The following is an 8,789-nucleotide window of genomic DNA, read 5'->3' as shown; positions in this document are numbered from 1 at the left end:
TGGTGGGAGGGTGGGGATGTTTGTGTTACATGGTGCCAATCAAGCAGGCTGCTTTGTCACCTTTATCTGCAGCTACCCTTACACCCACTGCCCAGTCCTGAAGAAGGGTTACACCCGAAACGTTGACCTCTCCACCTCCTGTTGCTGCCTGGCTTGCTGTGTTCTTCCAGCCTCCTGTTTTGTCTACCTTGGATTCCAGCATCTGCTGGGTTTTTTTTGTCTTTTGTCCTGGATGGTATCGAGACTCTTCAGTGTTATCCTACATTATCTCCCTCCCCACCCCACCAACAGCCTTGTCTTGTTTGGGCCTTGTTCATTTTGCTGTCAGTCGAGAGGACTCATTCTCCTCCTTTCACACATTTTACTTCCTCCCATTTTACATTGTTCACACCATTAATAACCTACTTGTCTTTTGCATGGAGTATCTACATCATCTACAACACTTGCACCTCCTTGGTCTCTGGCAAAAGAACATGAAAGAAACTCCTTCCAGTTTTGAAGAAGTGTCATTCAGATTCGATATGATAACTCTGTTTCTCTCTCTCTCACAGATGCTATCAGACCTGCCAAGTTTCTCTTGGTTTCTTTATGGAGTGTTGTTGGAGCTGTACTCACCCAGGAAATTAAAGAATATTCCATCATACTCCTGACTGGTCCACGATGTCGATGTTAGGATTCAGCAACAGAAAATCATTGATGATTTTAGCAGTTTGTTAGATTCTCCCTTGTTGGAGATGGACATAGAAGGGCACTTCTGTGGTATAAATATTGCTTGCCATTGATCAGACTCTCTGACCAGTCTCAACCTGTATGTTGTCGAAGAGCGTGGTGCTAGAAAAGTACAGCTGGTCAGGCAGCATCCAAGGAGCAGGAGAGTCAACGTTTCAAGCATAAGGTCTTCATCAGGAAACTGTGTTTCCCTAAACCAGTATGTTGCCTAGATCCTGCTACATAAGAGCACAAACCATTTCAGAATCATAGGATCTGTGATATGAACATTGTGCAATACTTGCTGTAGGTTCATTTTTCAAAAATAAAACTGGTATGTTTTGGTTTAATATTTTTGGAATGCATTTGTTTATTCGGTTTCGAAAAAAGACGTTTGATTGATGATCAAAAAGAATGCAAACAGCTAAAGGCGAGTCTGGTGACTGGTGAATCATTGTGGGGAGGTGTGGACAGATATCACTAACACAGGAAGTCAAGTGGTGGGATGAGGAAGGGGTTGGGGGTGGAGGGAAATGGGTGACATTAAGCAATGGGAATAGAGGTCACTATTCTAAGAACATCTGTGGCATTCAGCATTGCAAGCACATTCCAAATTGGCAGAAGATCCAAAAGCACTTATACCTGAAACTCTGTACAGTATCAGCATAACTTTAAACTGTTCAGTCAATGCTGGGAAACCTGTCAGGCAGGAAACTCTAAACGCACACGTTGGGCCGTTACACTACCCTGTCAACAAAAGTCTTTTGTTGCAAAGATTCTCAGAGTTGTCATTAAAATGTCAGGTATTTCAAAGCTCAATGCAATGTTGAAACCTTCTCCCATTGTGTAGCTGCATTTTGTTTTGGAAAGGATTCCATCCTGGCATTATATTCTGTGTTGACTTTATAATGTGTGTTTTTGAAGGCATCTTCTTTGTGTCTCATCAAGGAGCTGAGGAGTGTCACACTCTTAAACTGATTTTAATATCAGCCAGTTTCTGTAGGTTGGGTCAAAGAACCTGATATCAATGCATCAGTTTCCATTATTTTTCTCCCCTTCAATCATTTGGCACAGAATGACACCATTTGGCCCATTGTAACTGTGCTGGCTCTTTGAAGGGATATCCAATTCATCCCACTCTCCCCCCCTTTCACTGGATGTAATTTGATTTGATTTACTATTGTCATAAATACCAATATTCAGTGAAAGGCTTTGTATTGCATTCTAACCAGACAAACCATACCTTACTTACACAAGTACATCAATAGACAATAGGTGCAGGAGTAGGCCATTCTGCCCTTCAAGCCTGCACTACCATTCATTATGATCATGGCTGATCATCCTCAATCAGTATCCTGTTCCTGCCTTATTTCCATAACCCTTGATTCCATAATCCTTGAGAGCTCTATCCAACTCTTTCTTAAACGAATCCAGAGACTGGGCCTCCACTGCCTTCTGGGGCAGAGCATTCCACACACCCATCACTCTCTGGGTGATGAAGTTTCTCCTCATCTCTGTCCTAAATGGCCTACCCCTTATTTTTAAGCTGTGTCCTCTAGTTCGGGACTCACCCATCAACGGAAACATGTTTCCTGCATCCAGAGTGTCCAATCCTTTCATAATCTTAAACGTCTCAATCAGATCCCCTCTCAGTCTTCTAAACTCAAGGGTATATAAGCCCAGTCACTCCAATCTTTCAACATAAGGTAGTCCCGCCATTCCAGGAATTGACCTCATGAACCTACCCTGCACTCCCTCAATAGCCAGAATGCCTTTCCTCAAATTTGGAGACCAGAACTGCACACAATATTCCAGGTGCGGTCTCACCAGGGCCCTGTACAGCTGCAGAAGCACCTCTTTGCTTCTATACTCAATCCCTCTTGTTATGAAGGCCAGCATGCTATTAGCCTTCTTCACGACCTGCTGTACCTGCATGCTTGCCTTCATTGACTGGTGTACAAGAACATCCAGATCTCTTTGTACTGCCCCTTTACCTAACTTGACTCCATTTAGGTAGTAATTTGCCTTCCTGTTCTTGCCACCAAAGTGGATAACCATACATTTATCCACATTAAACTGCATCTGCCATGCATCTGTCCACTCACCTAACCTGTCCAGTCACCCTGTAATCTCCTAACATCCTCCTCACATTTCACCCTGCCACCCAGCTTTGTATCATCAGCAAATTTGCTAATGTTACTATTAATATCATCTTCTATATCATTAACATATATTGTAAAAAGCTGTGGTCCTAGCACTGATCCCTGTGGTACCCCACTGGTCACCGCCTGCTATTTATCAAAGGTTTTCTGAAAGTCCAGGTACACTACATCCACTGGATTTCCCTTGCCCATCTTCAGAGCTACATCCTCAAAAAATTCCAGAAGATTAGTCAAGTATGGTTTCCCCTTCATAAATCCATGCTGACTCTGACCTATCCTGTTACTGCTATCCAGATGTGTCATAATTTCATCCTTTATAATTGACTCCAGCATCTTTCCCACCACTGAGGTCAGATTAACTGGTCTATAATTTCCTGCTTTCTCTCTCGCTCCTTTCTTAAAAAGTGGTACAACATTAGCCACCCTCCAATCTGCAGGAACTGATTCTGAATCTATCGAACTCTGGAAAATAATCACCAACGCATCCACGATTTCTTGAGCCACCTCCGTCAGTACCCTGGGATGTAGACCATCAGACCCCGGGGACCTACCAGCCTTCAGACCTAACAGTCTCTGCAACACCAATTCCTGGCAAATATATAAATTCCCTTCAGTATTCCTGGCAAATATAAATTCCCATCAGGGTTAACAGAACAAATGCAGAATATAGTTTTACTAATACAGAGAAAAATCAACTCTGATATGTGAGAGGTCCAGTCATAAGAGTGGCATCATGGCTCAGTGGTTAGTACTGCTGCCTCACAAGTGCCAGGGACCTAGAACAAAAACAGAAGTTGCTGGAAAAGCTCAGCAGTCCCTTCCTCAGAATGGGACTTGGGTTTGGTTCTAGCCTCTGTCTGTGTGGGCTTCCTCTAGGTGCTCTGGTTTCCTCCCACAGTCCAATAATGTGCAGGTTAGGTGGATTGTCCACGCTAAATTGCTCCACAGTGTCCATGGATGTGCAGGCTGGGAGGGTTAGCCATGGGAAATACAGGGTTACAGGGATAGGGTAGGGGGTGGGATGATCTTTAGAGGGTCGGGATGGCCTGCTTTCACATTGTAGCGATTCTAGGAAGTCTAACAATGGGGAAGAAGCTGCTCTTAAATCTGTTTGTACATGTTTTCAAATGTTTGTATCTTCTGCATGATGGAAGAGGGTGGAAGAGAGTATAACCGGGGTGGGAGGGATCTTTGATGATGGTGGTTGCTTTCCCAAGGCAGCAGGAAGTATAGATGGAGTCAATGGAATGGAAGGCTGGTTTGTGTGATGGACTGAGATGTGTTCACAACTCTCTGTAATTTATTGTGGTCTTGGGCACTGCATGTGTCATACCAAGCTGTGATGCAATCAGATAGGGTGCTTTCTGTGGTGCATTTATAAAATTGGTAAGAGTCTTTGTGAACATGTCAAGTTTCCTTCTGAGGAAGTTAAAAATCACGCAACACCAGGTTATCGTTCAACAGGTTAATTTGTTGGACTATAACCAGGTGTTGTGTGATTTTTAACTCTGTCCACTCCAGTCCTCCACATCATGGCTATCTTCTGAGGAAGTGGAGACATTGGTGTAATTTCTTGACTGTCGTAGCATAGGTAGACTGGGGTAATTTGTTGGTGACCATCACTCCTGGAACTTGAAGCTCTCGATCACCTCCACTTCAGCACCATTGGTACAGACAGGGGCATGTGCTCTACTTTGCTTCAATGACCAGCTCCTTACAATTGACAATGAGGGAGAGATTGTTGTCTTTCACCAATCCACCAAGCTATCTCCTTCCTGTCTCGTCATTGGTATCATCAGCAAATTTGTAAATAAATCTGAATTTGGCCAAACAGCCGTGAGTGTATAAGGAGTAGGGGGTTGAGTACACAGCCTTGTGGGGCACTGGTGTTGAGGATTATTTTGGAGGTGGTGTTGTCACTTGACCTTACTAATTGTGGTCTGTAGGTCAGGAAGTCGATGATCCAGTTGCAGAGTGGGGAGCAGAGTCCTAGGAGATGAGTTTTGGAGATGAGTTTTGTTGGAATTATGGTATTGAAGGCAGAGCTAAGTCACCAAGTAGGTAGGGGTCTGCCATAGGTGTGCTTGTTATCCAGATATTCCAGGGATGATGATATAGGCTTCATTGCCAAAGTCAGTATTTATTGCCCATTCCTAATTGCCCTTTAACTGCATGGCTTGGTCAGCTCTTTTGGAGCAATTAACCTCTTGCTGTGGATCTGAAGTTAAATATAGGCCAGTAAGGATATCAGATTTACTTCCCTTAACAAAGACATCAGTGAACCAGATGGGTTTTCCCAGCATTTGACAATGGATTCATGGACTCTTAATTCCAGATTATTATTGAATACAAATTCCAACATCTGCCATGGTGGGCTTCAAACCTGGATGCCCAGGAGATTATCTGGGTCTCTGAATTAATAGTCTGGGATAATGCCATTGGTCATCACCTACTTTAGTGTATCTAACGCCTATTTGGACCCTAACTATTGAATCTGCCTCCATTGTTCTTTCTGGTAGCACATTCATCCTCAACCTTGCCATCTCTACCACACGATAGGATCCTTTGACCATCTTGCCACTAAAACTGCTCACAATTTTGAGAAAAATCCCTCCTTCACCATCCCTACTCTAAACAGAACAATCCCAGCTCCCCCAAACTTGCACACAACTGAACTCTCTCATGTATGTTCTTCATTCAAGTACATTTCTGACCTCTAGCCAATACAAATCATTGGCCATTCACTGAATCTTCACCAGTTTCCAATGAGATGTTAAACTGAGGTCCTGGCTGCTTCTTCTGAGTCAGAGAGCTGTACAGCATGGAAACTGATCCCTCAGTCCAACTTATCTATGCCAAACATATCCTAAATATATCCTGTCATTGCAGGATATATATATTCCAGAAGGTGGAATTTGAATTCAATTTTTTAAAAAATCAGAAATTAAGAGACTAATGATGAATCGATTGGGAAAATAAAAAAATACCTTGGGCTCATTGACACACTTTTGGGCAGTGCATTTGCCATCCATACCAAAGCAATATAGAATCATAGAATCTCTACAGTGCAGAAAGAGGCCATTCAGCCCATTGAGTCTGCACTAACCCTCTAAAGGGCATTCCACCCAGACCCAGCACACCACCCTATTCGCATAACCCTGCATTCACTGTGACTAATCCCACACATCCCCGGACACTATGGGGCAATTTAGAATGGCCAATCCACCTAACCTGCATGTCTTTGGACTGTGAGAGGAAACCAGAGCACCCGGAGGAAACACACGCAGACACAGAGAGAATGTGCAAACTCCACATGGACAGTTTCCCGAGGCTGGAATCAAACCCAGGTCCCTGTTGCTGTGAGGCAGCCATGCTAACCACTGAGGCACTGTGCCAACCATTGTGGTTGGCTCTAAGCAATTAGGGATGGGCAATAAATACTGGCATAGCCGAAATGCCCACAGACCATGAAAGCATAAAAAAAAAGACAACGGCTCTATTGTTCTGGTTGTTAATGTGGGAAAGCGAGTTAAATGGGTAACTGATTTGCCTAATACTTTCATACTGAAGGAAGAAAGAATGCTAGTGGCAAGGCTGATGGTGAAACAAATTCCGTCTTGCTAGATCATTGTGTCAAGATTTCATTCTAATTGGTGTTTGTTATTAGAGAAATGCCACACCCTTCACCTCTCCAACCGAGGTAAAATACAATATTCAGCACATCATTGTAGCCGTATTATACCCCAAAGAATGTGGATATTCTAAGGAAGAGACCGGCTTCAAATAACAAAAGCAAAGCATGCCCAGTCGCTTCACATTTCCCTTGCAGATTACAACCATTGCCCATGTAAAAACTGTGGAGAAATTGCCGGCAAATTGCTCATCGTACAAGACAATTTCTCTTATCATCTCTGCACCAATATTCAATTTTATTCTTTCAAATACTTCCTTCAGAAATGTTAATGGAATTTCTGAACACGTCAAGATTAGAGGGGCTTGGAAACTAGCTTTGCAGCCTGCGAGAATGAATGCAATATGAATAAAATCAAACAGTGCGGGAAAAGGGAGGTGGAGAAATAATTGTTTCCTTTGGCTTAATTAACCTTTTGTTGCACAGGACGGGTTTGATAAAGAAAATCACTAACAGATGTGGCCAAATTCCAACTAATAAATTGGAACAAATATTTAAGAATACATGAATGGTCACATTTGCATTTTATAATAAGCTGTTAGCGACAGTAGCTGGAGAGGATGTTAATTCTGATCACCTTTTGGAGAAATTTGGTCAAAAGGGTTTTATTTTGTGTCCTTTTCAAATTGAATAAAACTGATTAGGGGGAAAGAGGATGCTCCAAAAGAAAAGAGATTTGTTCGGGATTAGTTGCTCCTTTTCATCTAGTTGTACAAAACAGAAGAAGGATATTCAGCCCATCATCTTCATGCTGGCTCTCCAAAGGAGCTGAGACTAATCTTATTTTATCCTACTCGCTTGCATCACCCTGGCACTTTTTCCAATTTTGATCCAATTTCCTGCAGAGTGTTAATATTGAATCTGCTTCCTTTTCAGAACATCACGACCTGCTGTGTTCCCCCTTCCTGCTGTCTGATTCTTTTGCAGTCCCTTCTGGCTACCAACCCTTCTGTTGATGAAAACTCTTTCTCCTTTTACACTCTGTCCAAATCTGTCTTCGGCTCTTTGTTCCCTTCTCTTTCCTTAGCTGGAACGTGGTTCTCTGCTTGCGGTCGGGTTCTCCCAGCCAACCGAGTCTTGACGGAGATGGTTGATTTTGGAAGGCTTCATGAGCAAGCTCCTCTCCTGCCCCCACTCCACCCCCACCCAGTGCATCTGAACATTCTAACTGGAATTGAAATAGGAACTTCATCTCTGTTCTGGTCCAAACTCAAAAGTGTCATGACATAAATACTCAGCTCAGGGTTAAAGATTGATTGGTGAAACCGATCCACCATGCGTTACTTGCCCTGGTACACAGCAAGTACAACGTGTACACACTCAGCTGTCTGATACAGGGCACAGGCACCTCTGAAAATGAAAGGTAGTTTAATCTTTTTAATTCAATTGGAAACGTTTGCCCAGTGCATTGTGAAGAAGGGGAAATATTCATTGGCAGACCCTCCCAGGCTCCCAGGACCCTGTCCCTGGTCACTTTCCCAGGGACGATGGAACTCTGAGGGACTTGTACAAGTACAACTTGGGTAGACTCCGCGACTACTAACTGACAGCTTTGATCAGCAAAATAGGGAGTAGGGTGACTGACATGGAGTACACAATATGTCAGCAAACATTGTGCCAGACAAAGGCCACACAAGAGGATTATGAAATATTACAGGAATGGCCCAATCCTTGGATCTTTTCCCATGAACATAAGCAACACAAGGCCACACAGCCTGTCCAATCCTGATCCTCTGAGTTTCAAATCCACTTTCCCGGCCATTCTCCACATCTCTTGATTCCCCCATGACACCAAAATCCAACTCAGGCTGAAGTGTATGCAACAACAGAGCTTCCACAGCCACATCCACAGTTCAAAAATTCATCAGTCTCTAAGTGGGAGCATTTCTCCTTATCTCAACCTTAAATCATTGTCCCCAGGCTTTGGATTTTGTGACCGATGGAAATGATCTTTCAGCATTTACCCTCTTGGCCCCCTCAGAATCGTGCCTGAACTTTGATCCCTATGGGTGAAAACTCAAACATTTAAAAGAACATATGAACTCGGAGTAGGCAATTCTGGCCCTTCAAATAAGAAGGCTGATCTTTTCGTGGCCTCGTCTTCACTTACCCGCCCTCTCACCATAACCCTTAATTCTTTTATTGTTCAAAAAATTATCTATCTTAGCTTTAAAAACACTTACTGACGAAGCCTCAATCACTTCACTGAGCAGGGAATTCCATAGAAC

This window comes from Chiloscyllium plagiosum, unplaced genomic scaffold (genome assembly GCF_037043375.1).
Source record: "Chiloscyllium plagiosum isolate Xiang-an unplaced genomic scaffold, Cpla_swu_hap1 HiC_scaffold_14, whole genome shotgun sequence".
NCBI classification, from domain to species: Eukaryota; Metazoa; Chordata; class Chondrichthyes; order Orectolobiformes; family Hemiscylliidae; genus Chiloscyllium; species Chiloscyllium plagiosum.
The sequence above is the reverse complement of the archived record's forward strand: the minus strand, read 5'-3'. Positions refer to the sequence as shown.